This window comes from Cupressus sempervirens, chromosome 5, assembly GCF_028749045.1.
Source record: "Cupressus sempervirens isolate cs-2001-9-10 chromosome 5, ASM2874904v1, whole genome shotgun sequence".
Taxonomy (NCBI): Eukaryota; Viridiplantae; Streptophyta; class Pinopsida; order Cupressales; family Cupressaceae; genus Cupressus; species Cupressus sempervirens.
The window spans coordinates 686,536,677-686,550,081 of record NC_143122.1 but is presented as its reverse complement, the minus strand read 5'-3'; positions in this window follow the sequence as shown (position 1 = coordinate 686,550,081).

Below are 13,405 nucleotides of genomic sequence, written 5' to 3'. Positions count from 1 at the left end.
AATGAACTATGCTAGGAAACTCATGATGGAAAAGAATGTTGCTTTAAAATACTAGAAAGAGGCTATAAGTATAGTTTTTTATACCTTGAACCATGTGAAAGTCAAGAAAGGTACTCATTCAATACCTTTTGAATTATGGTATACTCACCCAATGTAAAATATTTTAAGGTATTTGGAAGCAAGTGTTATATTCTCAAATATTTTAGGAATGGAAAATTACATGCAAAAGGTGAAGAAGGTATATTCCTTGGCTATTCCACAAGAAGTAAATCTTATAAGTGTTTAAATACTAAAACTAACAAAGTTGAAGAAAGTGTAAATGTGATATTTGAAAAATATATAGAAGTACATAAGGTTGAACCCTATGAAGAAACCAGAGGAATACAAATCTTTTGTATACTTTTATGAAGGTGTGCTTTTTTATGAGGATGTTGTAAATCAAGTTGTAAATCAACAACAAGTTTTAGTGACTATCGAGTCATATACAATGAATGTTAAGTTGCAGTCAAGAACTGAGTTATAGTTAGTTACCAAGTTGCAGAATGAAGTTGAGGCACATTTTGATTCTGAGATTAGTTTACATGAAAGAGATGCTGAATTATCTGATATAGTAGTACATAGTGATTAAGATGTTGATCGGCCTAATGAAGAAAATAGAGAAAATACAAGATTGTCAAAGTATGTCAAAAGACATCACCCTACTGCACAAATTATTGGAGATAAAGATGCAAGACTAATGAAAAGAAACAAGCTAAGGAGTGATACATGTTTTCTTAGCATGAATCAACTTTAAATAGTGAAAGATGCCTTAGAAAATGTGTGCTAGAGTAAAGCCATGAAAGAAGAGATCAAACAAATTGAGAAGAACAAGACATGGACTCCAATTCCTAGACTAGAAGATAAAACTATGATTTGCACCAAGTGGGTGTATAGAAACAAGTTAGATGAAATGGTGAAGTCACAAGGAATAAGGAAAGATTAGTTTGCAAGGAGTATGCACAAGAAGAAAGGATAGACTATGGAGAAACATTTTCTCCCTATTGCAAGATTGGAAGGAGTAAGAACTATGCTTGCTTACTCTGCATAAAATGGTTTCAAAGTTTATCAAATGTATCTTAAATCTACATTTCTAAATGATATATTGGAAGAAGAGCTCTATATAGAATAGCCAAAAGGAGTTTTTGATGCTAACAACAAAAAAATGGTATGTAGACTACACAAATCTTTATATGGTTTAAAGCAAGCAACAAGATCATGGTATGAAAGGCTTCAAAATTATCTTGTAAAAATTGGATTTGAGAGGACTGATAATAAAAATAATTTGTACTTGAAGATAGAAAAAGGAAAAGATATTTTACTATCTAAATGAAGAAATAATTTCAGATGTCAATGTTTGGAGAGATAGAGTTATTTTTGGCTTGGTAAGTACATCAGATGAAATATGATATATGCATTACTCAATTTAAGTATCTAAAGGAGATACTAAAAACTTTTGGATTGGAATATTCCAAAGTAGGAAGCAAACCTATGGTGACAAGACACAAATTGTCAAAGAATAATGATTCAGCTAAGGTGAATCAAATATTGTATAGGTCTATGATTGGAAAATTACAATATGTAGTGTAAAATAGACTTGCTATTGCATTATCTTTTGGGATGGTTGCAAGATTCTTTGCTAATCCTAAGGAGAATCACTTGATAGTTGTTAAGAGAATAATATAACATGTAAAATTAACATAATACTATGGTCTATACTACAAGAAAAATGAGAAGTTTGAGTTGAGTTCTTACATTATGTTGATTGGGCTAGAAATATTGATGACAGAAAGAGTACTAGTAGATGAGAATTTTTCTTAGCAAAAAGATTGGTTACATGGACTAGAAAGAAATAATACCACATATCTCAATTTACTACTAAAGCTGAATATGTTGTTGCTATAGTAAATTGTACAAATATTGTGTGGATCAAACAACTACTCAAAAGTATGAAGGAGGAAATAACTAAACCTGTGATACTTTATTTTGATAACACAAGTGCTATAAATATATCAAAGAACATTGTGACACATACAAAGACTAGGCACATTAAAATCAAGTATCATTACTTGAGAGAGTTAGTTCGAGAAATAGAGGTGAAAATGGAATATGTGAATACAAAAGAAAAAATAGTTGATATCTTCACAAAAGAATTACCTAACGATGCTCATGAGTATCTAAGAGGTAAACTAGGGGTGATATCTATATCCAAGGCTATTTAAGAAGCTTAATAAGTGCCTAAATCAACTAATATGATTGATATATGTTACACATTAATGTAGTGGATATTACTTTAGGAGTTGCCTAAAGTGATCAAAGAGCTAGAGGTAGAAATCAATCACAAGCTAGGTGACACAGGGAGACACTAAAAATGTTTACATATTCATATTAAGATGACAAGTCTTTGACATTTTTGTAAATAGAAAAATAAAAAAATATAGTTGTCATTCCATTTATTGAGGTGTGTAGGTGGCATATTAGAAGTTTGTTGAAAGTTTCTTAAATCATGCATTTGATATTTGTTGTGATCCACAAAAGAAATGTAATTTTATAATCGCACCACATAGTGGTGCTTAGTTGTATTTGGGTGGGAATTTAATATTTATTTTAAGGTAGTTGTATTTATCTTTTATCTCACATTGGTTACATTTGTAACATCTTTGACGGTAAGTTCATATTTAAGAAAGGCTTATGATTATTTGTAATCAAGTTCTTGAACTATAATCTCTTATAGTGAAGCTCTCATGGTGAAGTCTCTTGTAAGTAGGCTTAGAGGTGAAAGTTCTCTTGGTGGAAGCTCTTGGTGTGAAGACTCTTCTTTTGGAATCTCTTATTTGTGAGTTCTCTTGTGTTGAAGTATTTTTAAACTTCTTTTGGAAGAATTCATATTTATGTTTTAATATTGTTGATGATGTAAGAACTTTCATCTATAATAAAGGCATGCTTTGTGAAGCATTCTATCTTATCTTTGTCTTCATATTGTTGCATTCTTGATTGTGAGTTGGTAAGGGTGGTGTGTCCCTTTTTAAAATGATATCAAAGTGGAAGTTCGTAAGTGTGTGTATAGATCACCAACTATGAGGTAGTTTGTACTAGGACTTTGAGTTGGATAAAGTTTGTCAAGTTCTTGATTGTGTAAATTAATCCTTGATTGTGAGGTAGTTTGCATGAGGTGTTTGTGTTGCACATTATTTTTTCTTATGAAGACTTGAGCATGGAGATGATAAAGAAGAAGATGAATTTTGTGATAAGATGGATTTTGAAGATTCCTAGAATTGAGAAAATTAGATAAAGAAATCAAGAGGCATTGTGAGTTGCATTCTTTAATTTGCAGAAGCAAGTGAATGAATTAGAAGTAGATTTACAAAAGAGAAGAGCATGTCACCAAAAAAGAGATGATGATAATTCTTTGGATGCAAAAAGGAAAGAAGATCTAATGGAGTATCACACATGCAACACAAAAGAAGAGCAAGAGGATGAAGATGAAAATATTTGTGAACCTTAAGTTGAAGAAGATGAAAGAGAGGAGGAGGACCATGAAGATGAAAAAAATTGTGAGCTAGAAGTAGATGAAGATGATTTGAAGACTATAGTAGTAGAGAATGCATATAATTCCATGGTTGGAATTCAAACAAGTGAAGCGATTACGTGCCTTGTTGAAGACATGGAAGAAGAAATCAAAGATGAAGATGTGAAAGAGGTAAATTTCTATGAATTATGGGATGTTGAATTTGAGATGAATTTGAAAGATGATGATTGTTTGCATGAGGATCTTGTTAGTTTTGTGTGGTATGGAAAAGAAGGTTGGTATGGTTTTATGGAGTTGATTACAAGTGTATTTAATTCAACAAGATTGGAGGAAAATGAAAGTTATACTTGGATAGAGTTCATTGAAAAAGAAAATTTTCAACAGAAGACACTTGTTGCAACTAGGTCTTGGAAAAGAAGAAAGAAGGAAATATATCAATAGTGGATACTTGTTCCAGCTATGTGTTGGAAGAAGAAGAAAAAATATCAATAGTGGCTACTTCATTTTGTGAATTCATATCCACAAAATTTTTCCTACCATGGGTGTCTGATGCAAGAGCATCTTGCATCATGAAAAGGGGGTGTGATCAAAATTATAAATTAATTTTTTTTTTTAAATGGAGGAGACAGAAAGTGACAAAATTAGAGGAAAAATAATAAAAAAATAAAAAATAGAAAAAAAGAGAAAAGAGGAATTTCTATTTTCAAGGTGCATAGATAGTATAAATAGAAAAATAAGAAATATAGTTGTCATTCCATTTATCAAGGTGTGTAGGTGGCATCTTAGGAATTTGTAGAAAGTTCCTTAAATCATGCATTTAATATTTGTTGTGATCCATAAAAGAAATGTAATTTTCTAATTGGACAACATGGTGGTGCTTAGTTATATTAGGGTGGGAATTTCATATTTATTTAATGTAGTTGTACTTACCTTTTATCCCACATTGGTTGTGTTTGTAAAATCTTTGATGGTAAGTGCATATTTAAGAAAGGCTTATGATCCTTTGTAATCAAGCTCTTGAAGTATAAGCTCTTCAAGTGTAATCTCTTGTACTAAAGCTCTCATGGTGTAGTCTCTTGTAAGAAAGCTTAGAGGTGAAAGTTCTCTTGGTGGAAGCTCTTGGTGAAGCTATTGTTGTGAAGAATCTTTTTGCGGAAGCTCTTATTTGGGAGCTCTCTTATGTTGAAGTATTTTAAAACTTCTTTTGGAAGAAGTCATATCTATGATGTCATATTATTGATGATGTAAGAATTTTAAAGTATAATAAAAACATGGTTTGTGAAGCATTTTTTCATCTCTTTGTCTCCATATTGTTGTGTTCTTAGTTGTGAGTTAGTAAGGGTGGTGTGTAACTTCATCAAATCTAATGAGTGCATGCATGAATATGTTTTATGGATATGGGTTCACTAAGCTATGAAAGGTTTTATTTGCACATCTAGACCTTCAATAAATGGTTCACACCCCCTCCCCCAATTATTCTAAAGAATTCCAATAGGTTACACTTTAACAAAGGAAGAAATTCCTCCAAAATTGTGCAACAATTAGTTTTCCTTTTCTTTGTTTTGATAGAAAGTATTAATAAAATTTTGATAGAAACAATTTATTTTCTGTCGAAATAAACAATTCTTCAAGTTTCTATTGAAACTTTTTGTGCCACAGTTTCGACAAAAACTACATAGATAGTTTCAATCAAAACTATCAATGTAGTTTCTATCAAAACTACCAAGCTTAACAAGTGTTTGTTAACCCCTATCTTGAAATTGCTAGTTTCAATAGAAACTAGCTATTAAAGTTTTGACCAAAACTAGTAAAAAATAGAAAGCTCAAGTACTGTCATTGCAATTGCACATGTCATTTTTGATAGTGAGGCTACAATTTCAATCAAAAGCATAGAGAGAGGCATCTAGAACTATCAAACTTCAAAAAAGGTATGGTTTTCCAAAATTTTCATCCATTTTAAATGATTTTAGTTTATTTAATATATGTTTTTTGTATGTATATATGTATATATCTGTGTGTGTGTGTGTGTGTGTGTGTGTATATATATATATGTATGTATGTGTGTGTGGGTGTATATATATATATATATATATATGTATATATGTATGTATGTATGTATGTATGTATGTATGTATGTATGTATGTATATGTGTGTGTGTGTATGTATATATGTATATATATCATGTATATATGCATATATCTATATATATATATACACATTTGTATATGTATATATAATAATATATATATATATATGTTATACACATATCATGTACATGTATATATATATATATATATATGTATGTATGTATGTATGTATGTATGTATGTATGTATGTATGTATGTATGTATGTATGTATGTCTGTCTGTATGTATATTGTGGATATACACATACATTTAAATTTTTAATGTACATGCATGAACTTGTAATATATTACAATTTAAGTTCATACATATATATACACATGTGTGTGTTTGTGTGTTTAAATCTTCACCTTAACCCTAATAATAATTTTAATGAACTAACCCTAACATTAGTTCCAATGGGCTAGGTCATGATATGAACCCTAATATAAACTTCACCTTGGTCCTCACCCTAATCTTAAGTCTAATTAAACCTTGACTAAAACCTAATCTAAAAAATAAATATAACCACAATCGTAATGCTAAATGCCATGTAACACAATGCTAACCCTCATGTAAATTTAATCCTAATCTTAACTCCAAACATTATATATTTACCCTAGAATTGACTTTGATTCTAACTATAACCATAAAATCTAAGCTATAACCATAATTGTACTTGTTTAATCTTAGTTATGTCGGCTATACCATAACCACAATTATAACTAGTTCTCCAACTTTAGTATGACCCTAAACCTAAACCTTTAAACCTAAAATTATGTCATTAACTAAAAATTTATCCCTAAACCTAACCATGATGTGAAGACTACCTATAAATTTTTATAGCGATCCTCACTTCTTAACCCTAAAAACCCCTAATACAAATCCTAACTAAAATCTTGATCTATTTACACTAACCCTAAACATTCAATCCTAAATATCCCTAAACATTATATTAACCCTAACATTGATCATAATTCTAATGGTATAGCTCCAAATCCTAACCATGATCCTAGCTCTAAGCCTAACCATAACTATAATCATTACATAAACCTTAATACAAATACTAAACCCTAACCCTTATTATATTAATTTACTCAATATTTAATACTAAATCCTAAACCTAATCATAATTCTACTTGTAATGCTAACGTAAGTCTCACACTACTATTAAACACTAATGATGACTATAAACACTATTATAACACTAAGCCTAACTCTAACCATAATATATTACTCAACATAGAATACTATATATGATCATGCACTCCTAACCGTAGCCCTAAATATTTTCCTAACCCTAAATTAATAAAAATTTTCCATTATTAAGCCCTAATAATGACCCTAAACTCAATCTTAATAGTAAACCCTAACCCTAAAATTAACCCTAACCATAATATAAACCATAATCATGATATAACATTAATCTCGAATGCCAACACCAATCAAATTAATTTATGTTATGAGGCATTTGCAACAAGAACAATTTGGACTACTAATTATAACTCTAAACCTAACACTACCTCTAACTCTAACCATAGACTTACTTATTTCCCTAACCTTAGCCATGATATTAAGGTTAGGGTTTTGATTACACTTTTCATGAAGTTCAAATTAGTCTTTTCTTAGGGTTCATATTAGAGAATGTTTCCCACATTATTTTCTACTAAAGTATGTGAAGGGGCATTCTCTTCTTAAGTGTACAGATCCATAGGTGGTTGCACTTATTGTAAGGAAACTTGTAATAAAGAATATAATTGTTTCCACATAACCCATAATAGATCTCAAATAAATATGAAATTAAAATCCACATGCAAGAGAATAGACAACATAACCACAAAAATGTGACACAAAATATACCCTAAGAAATGCTCATTAAGGGAAAAAAAACCCAGCCTCCAAAAGCATCCATCGCCATGTGTTATTCAGTAAAAATACCATTGCAATAAAACCATGGAAGGCTTCAAATCCATAGCCATAACCAAGCAATCTATGTGAACAAGCATGAACCCACACATCCCATGCCATTTTTCCAACCTTCACAAATGCTCCCTTGGCTAACCTATCAAGCCTTGTCTTGCTTGACTCTTTCCATTTTTGCCTTTTGTCTTCTCACACAACAACTACCCTTATGGTTGCTTAGATAGTAGCAAGTCCCAAAAAACCACCAAGTGGTAATACATAAACCATGTGCTACCTAACCCCTTGACCCCATATTTAATATTAGAATTTTAATCTTTTCCCAATATTAAATAATTACATGAAATATTATCACAATGTTACAATACAACTCATAAAGTATATCCCATGAAAATATGTACATGCTACACATCCATCTAGTGCAACATTACATAATAAAATAAAATAAAATAATATAACAATATATTGCAATGTGTGTAATGCCTATAATCTCAACAATCTCCCACTTGTTGTATACATTGCATAGGGTCAATTTGTATCCACATAAATGAGAAAAAATTATTCCTAGCACATCCACCATCATGGATCGAAGTACATGAAGTTCATCCTAGTACCACAAAAAAATCAAAGTATTCAATATCTCAAACAAGAATGATCTCACCTCCTATTATGCCACTACCACTAAACATACATAGAAGTCATCGAAAGTGAAAGCCACCCAACTTGTCACATTAGAAGATCATAAAATCCTGTACCAACTAAAATAACAAGCACAAAAAGCTGATCCAAAGCTAATCATATGTATGTATAGTTGTCAAAATATCCATAGTTGAAATAACACCCATAGCAAGTACCAAACCCATCCTTCTATCCATACCTCCAAAGGTATACCAAGTGAATCTCACAACATCAACATATCCATTTTGTAACCTAAAATCACAAGCCTCAAGAGAAATACCTTCCACATATATACCAAGAATCTCTCACTACAAAAGATAATGTCAAATCTATCACCAATCCACTTGTGCAACATCTTAAAGAAGTGAATCCATGTAGTCTCAAGACATCCACAATACATAAACCTATAGCCTACAAGAATAACTCTCATAAAAAAATCCAATAGTCTCAAGCTCTCCACAACCAATGGAGGAAAGAGATAAACAAATAACCATGTCATCTCTCAAATGACATACATGAGCACAAACCAGTGATCGACTCTCACATGAAATACATGAGCACAAACTAGTGATCACAATCTATAACCAATCTCAAACCCGATGTAAGTGAAAAACTAAACATCTAGGAAGATAACCAAGACCAAAGAGAAACTATGCAAAACATAACCTATATCATGACCTTCTACACCCGCCTCTAGATGTAAATTGTGCAAGTATGATCTCCTCCATAAAACCCTTACAAGAAGCCTCAACACCCAAACCATACCATATAACTAATCATGGATGTAAGCCTCTCATAAGAAGATCAAATTTATAAACCATTCCTAATCCAAGGAATAAGTCAAATATAAAACCATTTCCCAAACTTAACTAGCATAACAATATATGCAAGTGGAGATAATCAATGCTAAACCATCTATCAAATGAACCCTCCAAAACTAAATCAAGTACAATAGCTCAAGGTCCATATCCATGAAAGACAAGCATAAATATAATGCACCTAAGAAAAACAATGAGTTATACCTCTCAAGTAGCAAATCACTGAGTAGACCAAGAGTAGGGAATGAGAATGCTCATTAAGAAATCCAAGTCTCCAATCAAGACTCATCTAAGAACAATTTCCTCTTAAGTCAATATCAAGTGAAAGCCCCTTGGACTTCCTATTGAAATCAAACAATTGTCCCAACAAATACTTATCTAATCCAAGAGAAATCAACATCACCATTGTCTCTAAGTATCAATGAGCACCTATAACCAATCAATCCATGCCAACTCGAAATGCAACATAGAAATATCATGAAGTATCCAACTTATGATCAATATACTCAATACCAAGAAACTAAACCAACATCATTGTCAAAGTTCCAACCATGGCCTCAGGAACATAAATCTAACAAACATGATCTAAACCATCTTATCCAAAAGAGATAACATGCTCCATATGAACATACTATAACATGTCAAAACTCTAAATGTTTGTCAAGAGTATACCATGACATAATAATGAAACCATCCTAACACCAAGGATAACATGTCAAATGAAAGCATAAATTGCACCTTTACCAAGAACCCCATAAGTCCTCAAGATGCAACCTTCTTAACAACCCATGAGGAAAACCATCTCCACATGCCATGAAGAACCATCTTCAAATACCATGTAGATAACCAAAAACCTCATGAGTCCTCAAGATCTAACCATCTTCACACACCATGAAATTAACCAAGTGCACCATGCAAATTGTGAGAATTTGGTATAGCTCTGATGCCACATAAGAATTTTCCTTAGGGCAAGATTCACCCAAGATTGTAGAACTCAAACTCAAACACAATTGTAGACCTTAAAAGGAGTATGATCAATATATTAGAGTATGTCTTCATACATTGCTTTGTATTGTATATTCAAATGAATGTACACACTAGAAGTTCTTGTATATAAAGGCCTCTTAGGAAGCACCTAGAATGTCTCTAGAAAGAACCAAGAGATAAAATAAGCATGACAACTAAGCACACATCTTATCCATCATTTTAGATGAAAGGATAAGAATGAAAAGGTGTATCTCAAGTAGAGATGTTGTAGACACCATGTGCTTAATTAGTGTGCTAACTCATGTGTTGTCAACATGACAACTCACAAGAGTACACATACTCCTAGGTGACTAATAAATAAATATTAAAATAATGCACTAACCTACGTAAACTTAAGTAAGTGTAGATAGTAAATACATATTTGCACCAATATAAATGTTAAAGATGCTTTTACAGTAATAGGATCTAAGACAAATCTCCAACATCTACAAACACTCAATAAATATATCAATGCCAAAAACTCCAACTCAATTGTGGTACCAAGTCACCTATGGCATCATAACATCCATATCCTACATGAAAATCCTCTAGTTTTATAAACACAACCAAAATTTCAGCACCAAGTGAAACCAAGATCTCCAAACCCAAGAAGATACAAAACAAACCAAGAACTCATCTGGCACTATGATCTCACTACTATCACAAGCTACCACTAAACCATGTATCCAAGTTATCCATGATATCAGAATGAAAAACTATCCTCTAACCATGAGAATTAACCAAGGTATCAAACCATCAAATAACTCAAAATTGACATGACAAGCTTGTCAAAAGAAACCAAATAACCATGATCCTCAACCAAGAAGATAATATACCACCATAACCAAACCAAGAATCCAAGCCAATGAACATCAAGGATATAAAAATATATCCAGTCATATCATGCCAAAATCCATGGCAATATGATCACATCCATGAACCGAGCAACTAACTCTCAAAGTGTCCAACTTGTTAGCATAAAATAGTCAACCATAGTCCTTCACCATGATTGTACCTAGTAACAAAATCTCATCCCTTTTACATGAAGAAAAATTAGAAAATCATGTGACTAAGGGCATGGACAAACCAAATCCAAGTCACCAATCTAAATATGCATCAATAATGAAAGATTAATGTCTAAAGACAAACCATAACCAAGCTATAAATGCAACCTATAAGTATAGACTGCTTACAACACTACACAACTTGTAGACCCAAAAAATCATTGTACATATCCAAATCAAACATTGATAACCATATCATTATGAGACCAATCTAAAATATGAACTAGGTATACAATGACATCAAATCTTAAATCTCCAAACATGCAATGTCATAAAATAACAACGCTACCATAGTCAATATATAACATAAACTATTCAAATTAATATTGCACCAAATAAATCATGCCAAACCTATACCAAATCTGAACCAATGTGTAGCACTCTCCAAGAGCTTTATGTTGACTACTTGAAGTCCAAAATCCAACTCTATATGCCCAATTTATACCCTAATTTGTGCTCAAAATAAATAACATCTAAATTTTGGGTTCTTAAAATCTAAAAAATTTAAAAACCATAGAACCAAACCCAAACCAAGTTGTAGTGCTCTAAATTAGCTTTCCAATGCCTATAAGAAGTTATGATCATTTTACCAAGACAGTCTTTTTACCATTTTCACTACACTTTTTTTCACAAAAATTATGATGGGATTAAATTTGATGGCCATCATGGGCTGAAAGTAAAAAACTCTTTTTTTTCCTCTAAACATAGTCAAACTAGGGCATATTATATATCAAAATTTATGGAAACCTCGACCTAGATCCAATGGTGAGGTTTGTTTTACCTAGGAGGTCATTTCTGCAAGCTACCCCCTAAAATGCTCATTTAAATGAAACATCTAATAAATCTTTTTGTCCAACAATTTCACATGCCCAAAATATACCAACATCCCATCATAACAACAAACCCAAAAACCCTTAGATCTATAATAAACACCTCATATATCTTTTCCTTTCTTTATTCTCTCATGCATTACCATGGATTCAATCTAGGGTTACAAAAAATAAAATCATAGCTCTGATACCACTTGTAAGGAAAATTGCAATATAAAATATAACCATTTCCACATAACCCATATTATATCTAAAATAAATATTCAATTAAAATCCACATGTAAGAGAATAGATAACATACCAACAAAAATGTGACATAAGGTATACCCTAGGAAACCCGCATTGAGGGGAAAAAAACCTAGCCTTCAAAAGCATCCATCACCATGTATTATTCAGCAAAAATAACATTGTAATACAACCATGGAAGCCTTCAAAGCCATAGCCACAACCGAGAAATCTATGTAAACAAGCATGAATCCACACATCCCATGCCATGCTCCCTTGGTTAACTTGTCAATCCTTGTCTTGCTCAACTCTTTCCCTTTTTTCCTTTTGTCTTCTCACACAACAACTACCCTTGCAGCTACTTATATAGTAGGAAGTCTCACAAAACCACCAAGTGGATTACATAAACCATGTGCTAAACCCACATGTTAAAACCATGTTTTACCTAACCCCTTGACCTCATATTTAATATTGTAATTTTAATAGTTTCCCAATATCTAATAATTACATGAAATATTATCACAATGTTACAATACAACTCATCAAGTATATCCCATGGGAATCTTTACATTTTGCAGATCCATCTAGGTGCAACGTTGCATACTAAAATAAAATAATACAATATAATGATATTATGCAATGTGTGTAACACCTATAATCTCAACACTTATATACCCACACTTCCTTATTGCTCATAGTCATTATCCAAATAATGAAAAATGCAACTCTTTTTTGCATGACAACTTTATGTTGAGGTTCACTTAGAAAGGGTGGTGAACTACATTGATTTGCCATCACATTTAGGATAGGGGCATGGTAGACTAGTTGATAGGCAGTCGAGTTGTCCACCACTGACACATAGGTCGATTGTTAGAGAGAGGGCACCTATTATTTCTTGTATATTAGGTCCCTCAACTAATGAGTCCTTACATAGCACCTAGTTATGAGGGGTGATTCTTGGAGTTGGAGAGATTTATGCAGCTGCTAGATATATTTTGCATGACAAGGTTGGCTAGTATTTGATGTCTCATCAATGTTCTATGTCATCATTTGGTTCTTCATCTTCAATAGACTTGTACAATGCAGAAAGCACCCCTTCACTGACTAGCTTAGAGAGTTTCACATACTATAACTAGTCTAGTTGAAAATCTATTA